The sequence below is a fragment of the Cupressus sempervirens genome, chromosome 10 (genome assembly GCF_028749045.1).
Source record: "Cupressus sempervirens isolate cs-2001-9-10 chromosome 10, ASM2874904v1, whole genome shotgun sequence".
Classification (NCBI taxonomy): domain Eukaryota; kingdom Viridiplantae; phylum Streptophyta; class Pinopsida; order Cupressales; family Cupressaceae; genus Cupressus; species Cupressus sempervirens.
In genome coordinates this window covers 365159846-365182433 of record NC_143127.1, presented here as the reverse complement: position 1 = coordinate 365182433, position 22588 = coordinate 365159846, and the positions used below count along the sequence as shown (strand labels likewise).

At 34.0% G+C, this 22588-nt stretch overlaps 1 pseudogene; it reads left to right on the top strand.

Moving 5' to 3' along the window:
- Window positions 1-14715: 14715 nt before the first annotated feature.
- Window positions 14716-16225, top strand: LOC149534172 (U-box domain-containing protein 44-like; annotated as a pseudogene).
- Window positions 16226-22588: the final 6363 nt, after the last annotated feature.

The window sequence follows — 22588 nt, the reverse complement described above, 5'->3', positions numbered from 1 at the left end:
TGGTAGCGAGGCCAAGTCCATCAAAATGGTTGGGGGAACATCGCAATTGCAATGTCCACAGCAGGAATTGCAACGGGGCCGCTGTGGTGGTGATGTCAGCTACCGTCGCTGCCACAACGACCCTGCCGCAAGCATATTCAGCCTGCTGCTTCAACCACAAACATATTTGCAAGTTTGACAAGTAGAAATATATCTCCGTTTCTCACATTTATTTGATGAATTTTAGAAGTATAAGGAAATATTGGCTACAGGGATCTAACGTTGAATCATTGAAAAAGTTTGAAGCAATGCATCTTTTCATGATATTTTTACTTCATTATCAAGTTTCTGCAGTGTTTGCCATGTTTTCTGAATGGTTGCCTACAATGTGATTTTCCCTCTATTTTATAGGTTTTGCCCCAACATAAAAATATTGTCTAGCTTTACTTAAACCAAGTCTACCAGGAACTTCTCTTTGTTTCTTTAGCTTAGTACCATTTCCACTAGAAAGCTGCCTGTTTACAAGAGGCATTGAAGTATCACAAAATTTAGCAATGTTACACCCATTCTGAACCACACCAGCTGTAATTTCAGATGTCTTGGTTTGCTGCACAGAAACACAACCATTTATTTTGTTTGACAGACCCTTTCCAGGGGATTGTTGTGGATACTTAGAAGTGACTAAACATGCAAAACTTTTCACAATTGGATACTCTTTTCTAGAAGGCATTTTTGTAGAGCGTTTCTGCTTAAGAAAAATGTCAGCCTTCTTAAGCTATAACTTCGTGCATTTCTTCCTCAAAATATGCATTGCTCTTAGAAGAAAATGCCCCCTGAAAGACAATGCTTGTAAAAATCGAGGACATGGAAGATGCTTCATAAGCTTCAATCTGTTTCTACTAACGAGGTAGTGGTTGTCCTCATGGTTTTTTTGGTACTTTTGGCTGGAAATACATTTAGTTTCTTGATTATATTTTTGCAACCTATGTGGATGCATAGCTTTTACACATGACCCATTCATTTCCCTTCCCTTACAGAGAAAAGTACCATTTTTGCCTCCCTGCCAAAAGGAACATATAAAGATTCATTAGGACTAAAAGCAATTTTCTCAAAAACAAACATATACACTGCAACATTAATACAAAAACAAGCACCTAAAATAAGGAACCATCTTCCAGGGATAGGAGCTTAGCAGCCTCACTCTCATTATCTATAGAATTGTGGACCACACTACCATTCTCTAGATGCTCATTAGCTACAAGTTTACCATTTGAATCATTTTTTGGAAGTTTAGTAGCATGATGTCGAGTAATAATACCTGTCAAACAATTTGTAGAATGTTTCACATTCTCATGATCTGTTACCATTAATTTTTGAATAAGCTTCAAAATTTCTACCAATATAGTTCTCATTATCATTGCTCACATCACAGTTTCGAGAATGTCTAACAACCATATCATTAAAATTACCCATAGAATCAGTTCCCTTTATTTCAGATTCCTACTTCTTAACATTATTACTAGACCCCATTCGATGTGCATCCATTACTTATGGTATGACTTGACTAGAAGACATTATTTATTTGAATACCATTGGTTCTTGGAGGCACCATCTATATTGTAGCATCATGATTTGCTGATGATCTGGATTTACTGCATGACTGGCCAGAACTTGTGTTCTTTTCTAGACTTTCTGAAATGAAATTGACATTTGACAAATTTTCTACCTATTGGGGTATCTTGTTTACACCTGCAACACTAAAAGAGATTTTTGTCGTTTGGAAAGAATGCATGTTTTATGTCACCTGGGGGGCATATGAATCTTGTGAGTGGTTTTCCTTTGGATTTCCAATGTTCAATGACACCCTCTTCTTTAGTTTAGAGCCATTATACTGAGATTCATACCCACCTGTTGTTTGAATGCTAGTTTTCTTATCTCGTATATAGAATAGCATGTAAGCTTTCTGGGAAAGCACACTTTTCTCACTGACTGAATAGACCTAGAGTACAAAATGTCATAAGAATAACTTCAATCAGTTTAAGAAACTTCAGTATAATTAGTGTTACCATATAAAGAAAAGGTTCTACATAAAATTGTAGTTCTTTTGTGTATTCTGTTATACACAAATTATAATGAGCTTGCTGCACAAAATTAAACATGTCTTCACAACTGTAGCAAATGTATACCCGATTATCATCTAAAGCATGCCAGATGCCTGTGGATGAATGGATAAAGTAGAAATGCATCTTCACATCCAATTGGTGAATGCACCATCCAAATTTAGTAAATGTTACAGGATCAAGCATTTCTGAGGTTATATAACTTCAATTATTTGAACTAAGTGAGGATATTATTTTAATAGAGGCAATCTTGTTTTCTCTCAAAAAAGCATATGGATATGGACAATAGGTCACTGCCTCAAGGGCCAAGGATGAGACAAACACTACAGTCCAAAAATTCTTCACCTAAATCATAGTTTGATCAGGAAAATCTTAGTCTATAGTGATAAGGGCTAATAATATTCACCCAAGGGACCTTTTGTCTCCTTTCCACTGTAAAACAATTGCAACTTGAGAAAGTTCAAAAATGAAGGTTTGACTCAATTTGTACAAAACCACTATACCCCAAAAAAAAAAATACTAAAAAGCCTCATATAGAAATATCTTAGATTATTTCTAGGGTAAAGTGGCAAGGAATGATATTGTTATCATAGGTCTTTTCAAGTTTTAATGCACAACTACAACAATTTTGGTCATATATGTGCTATTTAAGATTTTAACAAGACTTTATGCTAAAGCTTATAAATGATGGCTCTTTCTATGAAGAGTTTGGTCACATATTGGCTTTACAAATCTCGTGTTGGCCCTGTAAGTGCCCCAGAAGCAACTTTTCTGACTCAAAATAACATCAAAAAAATGCCTCAGCAAACTATATGACTGCATACAAGCGAATGTAATGAGAAATTTGTTCTTATGAACCACTACTTGTGAACCATGGGTCAAGAGTTGAATCCTATTAGCAATATCACAATATAAGGTCAACTTTTCCAAACAAATCTTGAGAATATTTTTGATGTTCAATATGGTTCAACGAAGTTTAAACATGGGTCATGAGATATGAACTTTAGTTTACCACTAGCCACTGCTCATTGAAATATGGATCACTGTAAGTTGAATCTAGATAAAAAAGCACAAACTAATACAGTACAGAGCACCAAATATTTGAGTAATCTATACAAAACACAAGATTGTAAGAATTTGGATAGCTTAATTAAATGCAGAGATAGCATAATTTGACACACTGCAGAAAAAAGACACTTGAAATTGAATTCAATTTGAGAATAAGAAAAAGTAAACATGAGAAGGTAACCATGAAAAGTGAGGTGCTAAAGATTGATCTGATTGATGGATCTAGACTAATTGCAGTATTGAATGCTTAAATAAAATCAAATTTTAGCGGAAGTCTTATTACATGCATAAATAAATGAAATTATGCATCAAAACTTAAGAATTTAAGGTGAAATAAACAGAATTGAGAGAGAAGAGGATAGAGAGTGCAAACAAAGTTTGATTTCAGAGTTCGCCACAAATGTGACTACATCTCTGGGTCAGCTCCAATAGAGTACGATCGATCCAATTATTCTCCAAAATCAATTAAAAATGCACCAAGACTTATTCCCTTAAACACATCAGCATAACATGCCCTCGACGTGCAGAATAGTCTTCAAAAATCTCTTAAACATTCTCCTGTTCTCACCACTTGAATGTCTTTCCAAAGCTTACTACCCCCATTTTATACATCAAATTTAGCCAAAAATGGGCTAAAACAATTAACAAACATAATCCCCTATTTTGATTACATATTTTCGAATTTGCCCCTTTTACCATTATTTTGTTATGATCTCATACCAAAATTAAGGGTTTGTTTTCAACAAATACCCTTATTTAGATAAGATTGGGCAGATCTGTTATGCATAGATAACAACTCTTCCCCTAATATTGCATGTACCATAAATAGTCGATTGGTTGGCCTTAATTTTAGGAGGCCAATGGTTAGGAGTTCAATTCCCATTATCTCATTCTTTTAATTCAAATTAAATAACCATTTTAATTTGAATTTGAATGTTTTCCCACTCTTTATGATTTTTTGATGTCATGATGACATCATCAAAATCCATACTTTTACCTGAATTTGAAACCATCATAACTTTTACATCCAATCTCCATTCTTGATGAAATGAACGCCATTGGAAAGCTTTTGACAAGCTCTTTCATTTGAAATCCATGGTCAAATACTTTTGAGATGATTACTTTTTCACCCTTTTACGACCTCTAGTCCTGATTTGACCAAACATAACTTGCACGAACATAATCCTTTTCACTCCATGCAAGTTGTGTTGGAATCAGGATGCTGAGATCTTTCTGATGGTGCAAAAAAATTGGAGATTTGAAGACACTTCAATTTTCACTGAAAATATCCACCGGATCAAAGATACATCATGGAAATTGGCACTTCTTATTGAAAACTCAGCAAACATGTAATTTATGTCATTCACAAAAGAAGTCATATAGTCTATTAGTTACAATTTCAATACAAAATTAGAAATCATACCAAGGATGTTTTCGACGTCCTCCACAAAGCCCATGTTAAGCATTTCATCAGCCTCATCAAGGACACGAAATTTCAACGATTTCAAGTTTAGACTGCCTCTCTTAATATGATCCTGTGTACAGAAATCAAATCATTTTTTTTACCAATGAACTGTTGCATATCAGGAAAGTAGTTAATAAAAGCTACTCACTTACCTTGATACGACCTGGTGTTCCAACAACAACATCTACACCTCTGCGTAGTGCATTCTCCTGTGGACCATATGGAGCACCTCCATACACACAACATGTATTAATGCCAACATATCCACCATAAAACTCAAAATCCGCATGAACCTGCATATCAAAAGTCATCATACAAAGTTCCCAGATTTGCTGATGTAGAAAAATTGCCAAAGAAAGAACATATTTTCAAAATACTAACATAATCAGACAGTTTACAGGTCAATGCTGACATAATACCTATTTTGCAAGCTCTCAAGTTGGAACCAAAACAATCACACTAGGTAGCTTTCCATAGGACTTAAATACAGAACACATCCGATAATTGATAAGTTAATGACAATTGTCAAATGTCAATAAAAAAGCAAATTGATTTATACACAGGCAATCTCCACAAAGAAAATAATAACTTGCAAAGAAAAATTGAACAAAATATAAATGGGAAAATTGATTCTCTTTTGGACAAAGGTATGCTGCTATAATAGGAGTACAAGGCCACAGAGGACATAGAGTATAGTTCATCAAAATAGTGGACTTTGAAACTCTAAAACAATGAAGAATAGCTCATCACTTTTACAACTCTCAAAAAATGAAGAATAACTGATCATTATGGTAATAAGAAATCAATGTCACAACTCATAATAGAGAGAGTACAATTATGACTGTCAGTGACATTATGCAAAAGATGCAGTGACCATGGAACCATCAACAAATAGTGGCATTGAACATCAAACTAAAATACATATGCAGTCATGTGCTATAGAAAAAATAATCTAACCATAGACACTAACGACATAGAAAAGATAATGTCTGAAAATAATGGTCATGGCAAGCAAGTAGGCATGTTGTTTTACAAAGGCAAAGGGGTACGAGTATGTTGTGATAAACCCAAACCAATGTTACTTGAGTCACAATGATCAATCTAAATATAAGTTTGAGAAATATGTTAAGGAAATACTATAGCAGTAAGCTTATGAAATACAATGAAGTCATTGATGCATCAGTGATGATGCATCAGTGATAAAGGGAGTGGTCCCCAAGAATAAGAAACTAGTGATTAAAGAAAACACATAGTTATCAATAATGATAAGAGTCTATAAGTCTCAAATAAGTGAGTTAAAATCCAATTCACAATGATACAAATTTATACTTGACATGAAAGAACATGTCTATAAAATTGTTATTTTGTCATAAATTTATTAGAGATTCATAATATAGAATACCCAAAATGGATTCACTCCAGATGCATTCTTCACAAAGTTAATAAGATCAAAAGAGAAAATATTATCTCTTAATAATATGATATTTCCACTTACATTCAATGTCTTCAAATTTCAAACTCAACATTTATCATTTGTAGTGTCAGTTTATTTTCAGCATGAATAAGACATTGAGACTAATATAAACTGAACTCAAGCAAGAATCAAGTCCAAAGGGATTGTGATGACTTGGAACAAAATACTCTTCATTGTATTCCAAAAAATAGTGTTCTAAAAGAATTTAGGGTGCACCTCTGAGAGCAGGACCTAGATTCATATCTCTATTACTGAATTCAAGAGACCAATTAACAATATTTGAAAACTTGATTAGCTATAAAAAGTTCTTGTTTGCTGGAGACACTTGAAAGATTTTCACCATTCTCCCCATAACCTCCAATTGCGTAAACAAGACCATCCAACACTACATAAGAAAATTCATAGTGTGCCACATTCATTTATGTTAGTTTGCTCCATCCAGCACACAGTCCAGTACCAAGGGCTTATCAATCTGGCATTTCCTTATGCCAAAATGGAGTTAAAGCCTAAAGATATCTAAAATCCAATCATCTCACAACCTTAAAACTATCTCATCTAATCAAATTTAATGCCATAAAACATAACTATTTATCTAATTTTAGTTACATTCAATTCACCATAATACCCTGCAATAAATAAATTCCACACATACGCTGATATGCAGTGAAAAAAGAGAAGTCGAGGGGGATAGAGAACTCCAATATTCAAGTCATTTACTACCCAATTAATTTGGATTATCTCCTGCTTTAGATGATCATCACCTAATTCCTTCAGTCTGGGCCTCTCCTAACAAGGCTTTTGTCACCTCATAAAGATAAATTGGATCAAGCTATCAATTCGATTGTTGCTTCTTATATGTGAAACCTAGCTTTTCACTCAATCAACCTACAAATGAGGAAAATAGTATGCACCAAGACAATTATATTACAAAAATAAGGAGGAAGAAATCTGGCTAGAAGTCACTCTCTCCTCCTGAAACTCATCCAAGAATTGAACAAATGCCTCAAGTGTCAGATAGCCAACCTATTGGGGGAAACTAAAGCTTTCAGGGTGAAACCAATCATATTTGTTGAAAAACATTTTAGCACTTCACAAATAGTAAGGACACAATTTCTACTCAATATAAATATCATAGAAAATATTATCATATGCTTACTAGGTTTTATGAGCAATAGAAAATCCTCATTTCTACTAAGCATGCCCGAGTGACTGGTGTAGGAGCACCTCTATGAGGGCCCTCCCCTTCTTTTTTTTGGTGTGTTTTGTGAATGTCAATAGCAATAACAGTCCTCCTTGTGATGATTGACTCAAGTTTTCATTGTGACTAGGCTAGGTGATAGTCCTAGAGGTCTGCTAAACTTTATGAATGTGTTTTGCCCTTTAACTCAAGCAAAATTTCTATTTGAGAATTTTGGGCTTATTTTTAAAAATGAGCATAGGAGTTAGTGGTTAGTGGGTTTTTAATGCAAATAAGAGCTTTATAGGACCTAGAAATAATACATTAGGATGAATGATCAAATATTACTCAAGCAACTTAATGTTGATCAAAAAGCTACTGGCAATTTTTGCCTTGTAATGGAAAAATGGCCAAAGAGGCTTGTCACACCCTAAGACCCTAATACTCACTCCTAAACCATCCTATTTAATGCTTTGAAAATCCTAATGTACGGGTAGTTTTTTTTTGTCAAAGGTTTGGAAGTTGTGTTGTAGCAGACTGGTTTTTCTAAGAAGTGTAGCAGTCACTATTATGACTGTGATTTTGTGAATATAAAAGTGTTTTCTGGAAACTTTGAAGGTTTTCTTTGTTTGTTAGTGTTTATGTTTTGTATGTGGAAGTTATTTTAGTTTTCTTTTACATTTGGTGTGTCATATTTTGTATATACAACTCTATGTATTAGTATTCTGCCAGTTTTGGAGAGTTTCGTGGAAAATGGGGCCGTAACTTTCTTATTCACCGTGGGTTTTCCATGGGAACGTGGATATTGAAGGTACAGACCCCAATGTATATTGTTACCAGTGCAAGGCCCTTGAAGAGATAGGCAAATAGTTTCTTAACAAAGCCCTAGGCAAGTGTGACTATACCCGACTAGGTTGCAGCAGTAGCAAAATATGTGCTACAGCAGGTGACTAGTAAAAAGTCATGACCTTCCCTTTTGAGGGAGTAAAAAGGGATATGAGAACATCCCAAATAATGAAGAAGGAGGCTTGCTAAGAGGTGGAAGTCTAAGAAAAATCCCAGGAGTTTGGAGAGTTAACAAAACCCTCAAAACCCTCACTTTTGGCCAAGTACATTATATAGCCTTTTGGGTGCCTGAGACCCAAAAAATCTTTTAGAGGGGATCAATCTAAGAAAGTATTCTTTTTTTTAGAGGTACTGGATCTTTGAGTAAAAGGTAAAACTCCCTAAAAATCCAATGGAGGGCTAATTAGGCCTATTCTACTAGCCTAGTTTCCAAAGAAACTATCAAATCAAGTGAATGGGATGAGCAGGTGTAAAAAAATGTTTCAAAAACATCTTCAGTTCTATTAGATCTCCCTCTTGAAGTGTGTAACAACATAGGGAGTAGAAAGACCATTTTAACCTATATGAGGTCTTAGTTGTTAGAATGCAAAGCAAGAAGGTTAATGAAGGAGAGTGTGAAAGTTGGTGGAAAGGTTAGGCAGGTCAGGGGAAGTCCTTAGCAAGATAAGGAAGCCTATTACATGTTGTTTTACTTTTTATTACTATGCTCAAGAAGAAAGGAGGCTGTAATGTCTTCTATAATCATAATTCATATGGTTAAAAGACGCATATTTGTCTTCCCTCTACTCTTCCTCCCACACATCATTTATTCAATACAATAGAAGTATTTTAAACAACACAAAAGACTAACACATAGTAACCTACTCTAAACAATTATTCAATACTAATTTAACATTTTATACAGCTTAGAAGTTTGGAAATATTTATATTATCTGTTATTACATATTGAGATGTTATAATCGATTTATATATAGAATAAATGTTTAGGCTGTGTCAAAACCTTCAAGGGATGGATAAGCAAGACAACACATACTTCATCATGCCCCCAGATACAATGCCTCTCACATGATCTTTCTATCTCTTGAGTCAATTCTTTCCGATGTGCTTGAGCATACATAGAACAAACCCGCATCCTTTATAAGTTTAGGCCAATCTTGTGAAGCAACAACCTGAAAGTTCAAGAATCACGAGAAAAATTAAACATGGAAAAAAATCCAATACTATCATCATTATAATCTACTAGAAATAGAAAATTGTTGATGTCCAAACCTATCAATAAATGCCTAAATACAACACCTTTTCCTATAGAATAATTCATCTACTCTAATTTTAAAAAATTATAGAAATTATATTTCAAAAGTTTGTTAGGCAAAACACGTAGATAGATATGACATTATTCTCATGCTCAAATTACACACCCAGTGATAGCATAACATATATTAATTCAATGAAACTAATTTTAAGAAGGGTTCAGTAATCTAGATGCCTATTTCACATGTGAGCAGTGGTACTCTGCAACAATCATGAGATAATGTAGTTCAAATTTTGGTGAGAATGTTGAAATGTGATAAATAAACTTAAAGTTTCATCTAGAGTTACTTGTTAGTGAATGTACTTGTAAGTTCATAAGGATCATTGTGATGAAATTAAGTTACAATCATGATTCCAGGAACAACCTGTCAAATAATAAACAAGTCGGAATATGAATTTTATTAAATTTTAAAAGTTTAGAGATTAGAGACTGGATCTGTGAAATTTAGTTTTACATGTTTAGCGATTAGATCTATGACTGGAGATGTCACTTTTATGCACCCACAAACTGAGGCAAATAATGGACATATGAGTTATGAATCCAAGATTCCAAACAAATATTGGTGATGGGACATAGAATGTCATGAACTGATTTGTGTCATATTTAAACTAATTATTCATTTGTAATAATTCAATACTGATATGTTGAAGTTCAACAGTTTAAACTGGCCTTTCACAGCTTTTGTGTCCTGTGAAAAAAAGTATTTTCAGTTCTACACCGAACTTATTTTCAAAGCAACTTTCACAAAATTATAACTATTCTAGCCAACATTTGAAGGAAAGTTAGAGGTAGGTATGAAATAGATTCAGTCCATCTATTAAGCTAGACATAAGCCATTTTGTAGACTCTAAACTATCACATGGACTTAATTGATGCTCGCTCAACAAGTTCAACAATAACAATAACAATACAACAGAGAGAAGAGTTGTTTGGGAGTCTTTGTATAGGGGCTCATATGTCTTCTGAAGTAGAGGTACATCGAGGCTATCATCATCATCATGATTAGATACGCTTGGACTAAATGTGTCATGGATCAATGTATTTATACCATCCTCTTCAATTGTGTTTTTTGGCGCATGATCGTCATCTTTCATGGGATCATTATCTTCACCTTGGATATTTGCACCTCCATGTTCCTCCACTTCGAAAACCATATTCTTCGAATTGTTGTGGTTCATATCATGTACTTCCTTGGGAAGATCAACCTATATAAAATTGATTAACATAAATAAACCATGATCATCAACTCATCATCAAGTGATTTCATATGTATATAAATTGTTAAAATGATATAATGAATGACTTACCAGTGGATGATAGTCATGCCCCCCTTCAATGTGACCATTCTCCCTATAATGTCTCTTAACTGTTTTGATTAGTAGTCTTCTATGGTTTAAGCCCTTACAAATATTGCAAGGACAGTAACATTTTCCATCACCTTTTCTTTTCAAGTTAGACCACAATCTAGCGATTGTCTCCCTGTTTTGTTCTTCACTTATATTATCTGACATGGTCGTTCTTTGCAGGAAGCAAAAATTAGGCTATGAAAACTTCGGTCGACAACTTTCACAAACTAAGTAAAACTGTCGAAAGTACACAAATCTTCTTAGACCTAGCTAAATACTTTAATATTTTAAAAATACTTTCTTTGACTTTATTCCTAAGATTATTTATAAAACTTTGACCAACCGCTTGAAGGTCTTATTTCAAGAGACCTTACAACATTGAGCCACTAAAAGCAATTTCAAAACATATAAGCTAAAATTCTAGTTAAAATATACATTAGAATAAAAAATATACAATTTTCATACCTGAGTGCGCGGCTATAACTCGTGCAACGGCCTTCTTGCTTAGCTACAAAAGCTCTCCAGCAATCAAATTATACAAACTACAAGGCCTAACATCAATTTCAAAACATATAAGCTACAAGTCTAGTTAAAATATACATTAGATTAGATTCAACAATAGCAAGCAATGTTATTGAGAATTAGATTCAACAAACCTTAGCAGTGTAAATAGCCATCTCCTCTAAACTGGACTCCAGACACGAGGGGGCATTCACATACTCTTCCCCTAAAGGTATGCTGAAGAACAAAAGCCAGTATTCTTGAGTTTTTGAATTGCACCTCGAGATGAATGAAGCTTAAAAGGAATGAAAATTGTTTTCATACATTTAAATCAGGATGTAATATTTATTCATAAGTATATACCTTGCAAGCACTTAAGATTGTTGTTATATGTGTTGCAGGAAATGAAGAAGTTTCAAGATAAGTTTACATTGCTGTTATATGTGTTGCAAGAAAAGAAGAACTTTACATTGCTTTAACTTGCCATTGATGAGTATCATCTAAGACTTTTACCAAAATTTTCCCAGAAAATTTTATCAATTTTGTCTCTCCATAATTATACTTATTAAATAAAATAAACCACACAATTATCGTTTACTACATGAGAGTTATGTTCATATGTTAAGAGACAATTCATTTTTTGTTATGAAAATCTGGGGATGCCAAATGCTCTCAAATATGTTATATTCACTTTTGTTCTAATTTTATTACAGTTAATTTCAATGTAAATTAAGGTTATGCTTTTTCTGAAGAATGATATTGAATGGTCTGTCATAGTTATGTTCTTCATCACTTGGTGAGATTTCTACTAAGGCTCAATTAGATGAGAGAGCCATGATTGAAGAGGCCTCAAATTCTATAGCCACTGATATGCCAACCATTCATCCAAGTGCTACTGAGGAACATCGTGAAGTAGAGAAACCAGAGTCTTCAGAAAAACCAATGTAAATGAATGAACCACTTGAGGAAGATGGATGCCAGTTAGGTAAGGTTCATTCTAGTGAAAAAAGACTTGAAAATTTTGAAACTCCCATGCAACAAGATATAACTGAAGAGGTTGAGATGCACCTCGTGGAAAAGTAGGAATCTCCAACCATAGTTCAATCATCAGTTGAGATCCGGTCTCGGAGTGATGATATTGTGAAGCAGCAAGAAGAAGGGTTGCTAATTGTGGAGCTGGTTGTTGGAGCTGATGGTAATGCTTCTGCTTCTAAAGAACCTGAGTCTCAAGGGGTACATTCTAGTGTTGATGTTCAGAATGAAAAAAATGTGACAGATAATAGTGATATTCAATGGAACAGTGATATTCAATGTAACAATGATATCAACAGTGCTTTAAGATAGTATGCATCTCTTAGACAATGAGATATCAATAAAAGACAGTGATGCTCAATAGATGTCACTGCTATGACAAGTGAGGTCTTTTATATTACAGAGATCTTGAAGATGATAAGAGCAGTTAGGAGCAGCATTATGAAGAGTCATGAGAAAAGGAAAGAAACTAAGAAATGAAGACAATATCAAGGGCACTGATGAAAACATCAAAAAAATGCGATAGCTGTTAGAGACGATACAAAGCAGATGAAATACATTTTTACACAAATGTTTCCAGCATAGGAGTTCTTATAACAGTTTTCCATTTTTATTAACTTTCATTATATAAATGAAGATCTATCTAGGCTGCATTGCTTACAAAGAAAATCTTTATGATTCTAGTAAACTTACTATTAGTAGTTGGGTAAGAATGGCACCTTACATCAAATGTAGGATGATTAGGTTGATCTAGACATCCATGGAAAATATTGTGACTCAGAGGGATTTTACATGAATATTAGGTCCTAAATGATATTTACCACTATAGAATTTTGACAAAAAAGTGATGGTCATGACATCTCAGACAAAAGGATGTTCAACAGAGCATAAGGTCTCGTGAATATTATAGCAGTAAGAAAGAGATAATGGAAGGCACGTGTCTTAGAGACAAAGATAAAAGTTTGTCTAAGAGCAAAGAATTACATAAAATAAGACAAGAACATTGTTGTTGAAAAGATGAATACTGAAATCTAAAAGGAAAGCCCAAAGAACGAGAATTCCAGTGCAAAATAGTGATCAACAAATTAAAGGACAACAGCAGTCAAGAATCATGCAATTAAGATAGTAAAAAGAAAATTAATGGACAAGATCCAAGTCATTAAATGGTGCTCATTCAAAGACAAACACAAGTGTTGCAAAACACTAAAAACAGTGAGAAGGAATTGGAGATATCTTGAGCAGAGATCAATTAGAAGTCATCAAAATTAGTCACTATTATCTAGGAACAATGTTAAAGGACAGTGATAAAGAAATACAACATTAAAGGACAATGATGAATAAATGTTGACATAGTTTTATACGTATGTTCAGTGAGCACAGATCAAGAACAATGGTAAATGTTGAAAATAACAAAACAGATATGTCATCAAATGGAATCCATAACAGTGACGACGAGACAGTGAGATGGACTATTATAGAAACTCAGAGATGATAGGACATGACAAGATGTACATTTATAATTGTCTAGAGGAGCATCATCATCAGAGGTTACAAAAGAGCTATCAACAATGATATGAGTAGATTTAATGACATTAAAACAACATGATTGCAATTAATTTCAGTGAAGAAGAAGATCAAAACTATGATAAATATTAGAGAGCATGACTCATATGATGAGGGGCAGAAAGAGAGATAATTTCACCTTTTTGTTAAAGGTATTTAGAGTGTTTGCAAGGCGATTCACTATCCTTGGATACATTGACAGCTTTTATTTGAAGGATATTCACCATATAATGATCATCAATTTACTGTCTTGTCTAAGGGGTCCAAGCACTAATGTCAAAGACCATTTTCTGTTAATAATGGTACAACACTTTTGGTGAATATACAATATCTGTGATTGTATGAAATGATGCTCTTGGTTACACAAAGTAGACCTAGAAATGCAGTAAGAATATTATGATGGCCATCAGACAACAAAGAGTAGTGAGGTGGCCAAGGGTAGAAACAATGTGTGTGCCATATAAAAGCAGCAATAATATATGTATAAGAGAAAAAATAGTGATCAAACAATGTAAGGAAACAGTGAGCAGATATGCATCCAAATAGCACTACTGCAATGAAAAAAATAGTGATATCAGAGAGAAAGATAGTGGTGAATATACATGCAAAACAGTGATTGATGTTTGTAGGTGCACTTTTAGTACCCCTATTTCAAAACTTCAATATGTGGTTGTCCTAAATCTAGGTTCCACTGGTTTACTAGTCTCCTAGTTGATGAAATATGCAGACACTATTGTCAAGGTCTATGCAACATCTATGGCAGAGTTGGAATGGTATAAAATGCTTTGTAAGAATAAAAACATTGGTTATTATGATTCTTTCAAAGAGCAGGATGGATGATTGTGCCATAGGTGTTGGGAAAATCCCTAGCTATATATCTATTGAACTTCATAAGTTTAAGAGGGATATCGAGGAAGCTGAAAGGGAAAAGGAGCTCCAGGATGTCTAGTATATGCAGTAGGTCATGGCTCTTCTTTCTCAAGTAGATGCTGACATGGCATTAGAAACCTCCTGCAAGCGTTTCTTGGAATTGAGGAGAGTAGTTAGTAGATCTCGGGAGAATTTCATTACTCATGAGCTATATTCACATTTTAAATGTCCTCTTATAGGGAAAGTGATGAACGATCCAGTTTTGATCTCAACTAATAATTCTTTTGAGATAGAAGCAATTGAGAGTGAGTTTGCAAGAGGTGAGCCAAACGATCCCTTACTGCTATGGTTCTCCCAAATTCCATTCTTATACCAAACCAAGCCTTGTACTGCGCTATAAATCTCTGGAGGTAGTAGAACTACGTGGCAAGGATTTTGAAGGCAAAGATAAAGTTGGAGACAAAATTATGTGTTGAGCAAAAAAAAGAGCACTTGTTGATCTATCAGAACTCTGCAAAGAGAGTACAAATGATAAAAATTGGATAATTTTTGAATCTTTACTTCCATTAATAGTGGGAGCTTTGAAGCCTAATGATAACAAATTGAAGGCACTTTGTTTTTCAGTTTTAATGGCAATTGTGCAAGACAATAACCATGGGAAGGAAAAACTAGTTGAAGCCAATGGGCTTAGTAAGATCATTAAATGTTTGTTCAATGACTTGAGCCCTAACCTCACAAGGGCTGCTATAAACTTCTTGTCAAAGCTGACAAAAATATAAGAATATCATGGAGCAGCTAGGTCAACAACGTGGTGCTATTTTGACAATTGTTACGATTTTAATTAGGGACAATCATCCAAAGTTGATGATGGATATTGAGACTATTCTCAATGAGCTCTCTTATGATGGAAACTCATACAATGAAGGAAACATAAGATCAATGATCTAGTTTAATTGGTGCAAATCCTTTTCCCATTTCCTTTTAAGAGGTACAGAGGAATCCAAATTGGGAATGGTCAAAATGCTCACACAATTGCAGCTCGATGACAACAGAAGAGAGGTCTTGATTCAACAAAATGTAATTGATGCTTTGAAGTTGGAGGGGTTCCTTTGCTACTTGTCTTCTTAGAGAAGCCTAATTTGAATATGAAAGTCAAAGCTACAACTATTCTAGCAGATTTAACTATGGAGCATGGAAGATCTTTTCTTCTCTGTGATGACAAGACACCAATGGAAGCATGCAAGCTTGTTGAAGCCATCATGGGAATTCTAACTTCCTGCGAATTACCAATTGTAGAGAATTCGATGAAGGTGTTGTTATTGTTGATGAAAGCTTTAGATGACAGTGATGTTGCAGGATTGATTCAGGACAATGATAATAACCTTCAAACCATTCGGGCTTTTATCAAAATGGCCAAGCCTCCCTTGCAATATCAAGCTCTACAATTGGTTTTTTTAATGTGCAGAGATTGATGGTTTTGTCTGAATGGATTCTCAGCTTGTTCAAAATGTGGCTATCACATTAAAGCAGAGAATTTGGAGTTGAAAAAGTTCATGTATCTATATCTCATTAATCATGCAAAGAATATCATGCTGATGTTGAAGGTCGAGAATCAGGAAGGTGTAGTCATTTTCGATGAGATTGTGAAGGAGTTAGATGCTTTCATGGTTTCCCGTGGAGATAAATGGCATATCAAGAAATGGTCATGTATTGGTAATATTTATGCTAGGAAGAGGTAGGCACAAGATCGTGTGTTGTCAGTTACAAAAATTCAAGATCTTGTCTTTTCATAGGATTTGAGTATAGAGGAGTCTCAAGTTGTTTGAGAACTTAAGTAATGAGAACTATTTTTAAGAAGTAGAAGGTAAGGGTTGATTGGCTTTAGGAAGGAGATACGAATATAGTCTTTTTCTATAATTATGTGCAAACTTATGGTTAAAATAGGATTTATATATCTACTTTGGTTAATTTAGATGGAATTTATCTGATCTTTTCATATGTTTTGTCTCGAAAAAATATATGTGGTACTATTTAGAAGATTCATCCCTACTAAGGATGAGGGGAATGATGCAAAGACGAGTAAGGGCTCTTTATCAACTATTAGGCAGTCTTGCCAAAAGATCAAATTGCAATCCAAACTGACAATGTTCCTTAGGGCTACTAATGGCTCACATATACAAATACAAGGACTCAACTTCACGAGGGTTCTACTATGGTTTCCAAGGTCCTCAAACACCTAACCCAACCTAAAAAGTTCACTCACCAAGTTAATGGTAAACTAACAATCAAATGCCATTAGCAAGAATAAAGCCAAGTTCTACAACCTTTAGACCATTATTAGAGCATGTGGAATTAGAGTTGTAAGCCTGTGAAATATTTGAAAGGTTTCTTTACTAGATGTGGAATGGGAGTTGCAAGCCTATGAAGTATTTGAAAGGTTTCTTCAGTAGATGTCATCTTGTGGGACACATGTTTGTATGAAGTATTTGAAAGGTTTCTTCACTATATGTCATCTTGTGGGACACATGATTGTTTTATTCTCATAAACTTAATCTATGCTTGTGCCAAATGGGAATTTCGATGAATGGATGTCCATTAAAGCTCATGCCAAATTTAGAAGTTTATAAAGGTGACGTAGGAGCATAAGTGGTTCTTGGCAATCTTGAATCAACCAAAAACATTTTCTTTGAGTTTGTTCCTTTTCATTCCAGTTCTATGTTTCTTTTAACATTATTTTGAATTAGTTGGTTTTCTCATGTAGACCTGTTTGACATGTTCCTAGCACCGTGGTGTAGGAGGACCTAGGGTTTTGGCTAAAACCCCAAGATATTCTAGCTTGTAAATGATCCTAGTCTGGTCATTGATGAATAAAGACTCCAAGAGGGTCTAAGTGGTGTGTCAGGGTAGTTTGTGTGTCTTTGTGATCCTAGCCAGGTCATTGATGAATAAAGACTCCAAGAGGGTCTAAGTGGTGTGTTAGGGTAGTTTGTGTGTGTTTGGGCAAAAGTTGCCAATAGGTAACAAGAAATTGCCAAGTTTGGCAAAATGAGATCATGCTAAATGACCCTACGAAGTGTGTAATTGTTTGAAAAGGATGGAGACATGGTTCATGTAGCTAAGGAAGGCATTCTGCATCGATTTGAGGTGATGGTTGGTTGATAGGAGTCAAGATGCTGAAAAGTTGTAAAGTTGTCATTTTAACTTCAACATTTGGGCAAGATTTTACAAAATCTCCAAAGGTGGTTATGGGTCAGTTCCAACAGTTGGAACATGGCAGTTGGAACATGGTTTTTATAGCTAACATATAGAATGAATAGTTCTTAACATAGGAAAACTTATGGGGAAAATAATAACAATATCTCAAACTAACATATAACTGATTAAAAAAAACTACAACCCTACATTATTGTATGCATTACAATTAACATTAAAAAAAAAAATGGAGATATGTAAATACCAGACATTGGCAATGAGACCCTTCTTCCTGCCAATCACCCTTCCTTCAACCAATTGTTCTATATAGTACAAAACCTAGGCTTTCCCTGGAACGTGGTTAATGTATGTCCGAGATTCTGGAGGAAGAAATGTATGTTGGTTTCGTATCTGATACTGGAGGGTTTCATAGCTGATACTGGAGGGTACTGATCAAAATCCAAATTCTCAAAGCATTCGACCAATCCCCTTGCCCATGCCTCAGTAGATAAGATCTACCATAATTACTCCACACCTAGCGGAACAGATTCAAAGCGCAATTGCCACAGCGTCTGTCCACATCACCATTTTATCGAAGAATTATGCAAAATCAAGATGGTGCTTGTACGAGCTTTTCCTGATGTTGAAATTGAGAGCACCCATAATTCTAGTGTTCTTATACGATGTGAAGCCTTGTGACCTCCGATGGATGGACAAAATAGAACCTTATGCCGAAGCTTTGACAATGCACCAAACAAAGGGGAGATATCACTCTGAAACCATCAAAAACTGGAAATAGGCTCTGCATCAACTTTCCTATCTCAGCGGCTTTGAGCTCGACGCCTGTAACAGGTAAGACAACAAGGACCTTTACACTCTTCTTCACTATGGCCTTGATGAGGCTAAGATATGTGCGCGCTCCTCCAAACATTGAAATGGCATATATTGTATATGCCGCTGAACAAAACCCGCGTTCCAAATGTTTTTTTTTTTCAATTTTAGCTCAACAACGTCGCAATTGCGACACCTATGTTGCCTGATGTTGCAATTGCGACATCGTCAGGCTATAATTGGAAAAAAAAGGCCAAAAAAATATAACATTTGCTCGCCATCGTAAATTGACCCCTAATGTATTAGTGTACGACAACCTAGTAAATTGCATAGGATAAATTTTTAGTCCTTTTGGAAGTTGGTCATTGATGCCTTGACGACCTTCACAAGCATCAATCACATCATCAATAAATAAAACCCAATATCGAAATATAAATTTGAAACAAAAAACCATCAAATGGAATGAAATTACCTCGATGATTTATTTTATTGTATGCCAACTTCCATAGGCGAGGTGTCATTCTCTGTGGCTTTGACATAGTATCTTCTTTCCCATTGAAAAGATGTTTTTCGATAATTTGGTACTGATGATTTCTGTGCAGAAAGTGTCTATTCTCATCAAACGCCTGCTTTCTTAAACTTTTTGAATGGCAAGATTTCATCTTTGGACCACAAACTGGACATGCAAATTTTTCCTTTGTCTGAAGACCTACAAGATCATGTATAATTGGATTAAATGTGTTAACTTTGACATACCAAAAAAGAGGAATCAAGAAGAGAACATACCAAAAAAATGTGTTAGCCCAAGGGCATCCTGTATTGTCCATACAAGAATTGCATGAAATTAAAATTGTCTTTGTCCTATTGGTCTATAGATGTCATACATAGTAACCCCATTCCATAAGACCACCAACTCATCGATAAAGGGTTCAATATATATGTTGATATCTTTAACTTGGTACTTACCTAGTTGAATGAACAAAAACATTACATGATTATTATGACCATTTGATGGATTAGTAATAATAACTTAATTTAGATGACCACTAAATCAAAAAATACCTTGAACAATCAGTATCAACATTATGTGCTCTCTCTTTATGGACAACCAAGGAGGTATGTTATTGTTGATAACAAAAACAGGCCACACTGAGTAAGTAGACCTCATCTCTGCAAAAGGATTGACACCATCTACTGCCAATGAAAGCTTGAGATTACGAGATTCTTCTTTAAAGTGTGGCCATTTTTCCTCTATTTCCTTAAATGTTGAACCATCTACAGGCATTCGCATAATGTCATCTTGACTTCTATTGCGTGCATGGTAATCCATAAATTGTGCCAAGCTATTGCACCTGAATAATCATTGCTGACGTGGAATAATGGGAATATGCCAAAGAACCTTGTGAGGCACCTTTTTGTTAATTGATCTAATTGATATCTACTAATATGACAAGTAGGGCATTGTGTTGCAAATTCATGCTGTTTATGATATATAATATGATCGTTTGGACATGCATGTAGTGTTTGATACTCCATTGCAATATCTTTCATGATGGCAGATAATTCTCGGTACGAGCGAGGTAGAATGTTTGATGATGGTAACAAACACTGACCTATCAACCTATGACCAAAAATATAATTTGTTAATTTAAAGAATATTAATTGCTACACAAACCCAATGTTAATTGTAAGGGAACTACGAGTAAAATAATGAAAGAAGATGACATACCTTAACATACATGTCAAATAAATGTAATTGCATTAAATGATAAGATAAAGGTTTGATCAATGAGAAGGATATATTGGAAGGTTCAGTGAGCTTAGAAGCTTAATTTCTCCTAAGTTGGGTACTTTGTTTAGTACTTTAAAGGAAGCCAAGGCAACATATACAAAAGATGCATCGAATCATCAATAAGTAGAAATACTTGCTTATGCATTGTGTGGAAATGTTCAAATATTGGAAAGTCTCAAATCAGGTTGAGAAACGGATTTGAGTTCTTAATAGAATACATTTTTCTCATATCTTTAAGTTTCTGTAAGTATGAAAGGTCTATTTGTCTATATGTGACTTATATAGGAATTTTGGGTAGAATTTTTTTCTTGTGGACCTCTACCTTTGTCATTGATGTTGAAGGGGGAGAGATATTTAGTAAAAAAATGTTTAATTAGTTCAGAAGGAGCATATAATATTTTGAACTTCGAGGAGTTTGTGTCTTGGTACCAATTTTGACACTTAGTCATTTTTTAGTAAGGGTTTTCATCAATGCCAAAGGAGGATATTTTTGGAAAGAGACACTAAGGGATTAGATATTGTCATTGGTGACAAAAATCATCATTCCACATGTTCCCATAACATATTTTGGTCATATCAAAGGATAAAAGACAAATTTGGTTAGTCTGGCAGTTAATGATGCATTTGACAATTTCTAGTAACAGGTTCAGTACAAACACCCATATTAGTATTTTGAGGTATGAACCAAAGGGAAACATCATGAAGATGTAATCTAACCATATCCTATATTCTAAATAGCTGATTTGATTAGGTGAGCAAGATCCATATATATGTTCAACAATTTTTTAGGTAAAACAATAAAGACCAAAGACAAAGTATAATAGATCTTTATGTGGATCTATGTTCAATGATTTATTTTTTTGTTGACCATGTGGAGCCGACATGGAAGAATGATTATAAGAAGTTAATCACGGACCACATAAGGTTTTGCATTAATATCTAGTCAATAGTTATAAACTTTGAAATGTTCATCAGGTTGACCCAAAGATGACTTAATTTTTGGTTGTTGATATATAAGATCATATTAATTCTTTCTTAGGGATATATAAGATCATTATATTTTATTGTTTTGTTGTATGAGATGTATGTGAAGGTCATGCAATGATAAATATCAGAGGTCCAAATTAGAGCAAAGTAGAGATAGAGCATGAAGTGTATGGATTTAATTTAGTATATGTAATTAGAACTATTTTTGCATTTGTAGATGCAATGATCTAGTTCAATGCTTTTATAATTTTGTAATCATTATATAGGCAATAAACCTTCATTTTGTAATTGAACAAGAGCTCTATTCAAGCACGAGTCCCTACCTATTGTGAAAAGAATAAGGAGAAAAATTATCAGAATGTTTTGTAGATAGTTATTTCTAGCTTTGTATATAAATAAATGTGTTATTTATTCAAAATACTTAAATTCATCTAAAATTTTATTTTTTTATGAGTTATCGATGTCTTCTATGTAAGCAAGGACACTTTAAAAACTTTTATAGATAAAAGCCTAGCAAATTCATGTGTTCCAATTTCATTCTCTACCAATAGTGCACAATTATTGAGCTAGAGTCAATGCTTGTGTCTTTAGGATGTGATCAAGTAATTAGATTACTATGTCAGATTCAAGTATTTCTCTTTGAGCTTATCCACGACTCTGAGCTTATCCAACATTTGATTATAAGTTGAACCTAATATTATTAGTGAGTCATGGCACAAAATGCATAAATAGCTATATATAATTTATTGTAAGTATAGACAAAAATAAAGAAAATCAAAATACAAGAAATCAAAATTATGAAATAAGACAACTTATAAATTATAAAATGTAATCCATAAATAATTATATACATTTTTATGTTTAATTATACTTGAAAATATATTTATAATAATATTTCATGCACATTAAATTTAATATAGTTTATAATAAAAAAGTTAATATATATTTTAAATAAACTATTAATTATAATATTAATGAAACACATTTTTATAATTTGAAGTATAAAATATCTGAATTTATTAATAATTTCAAT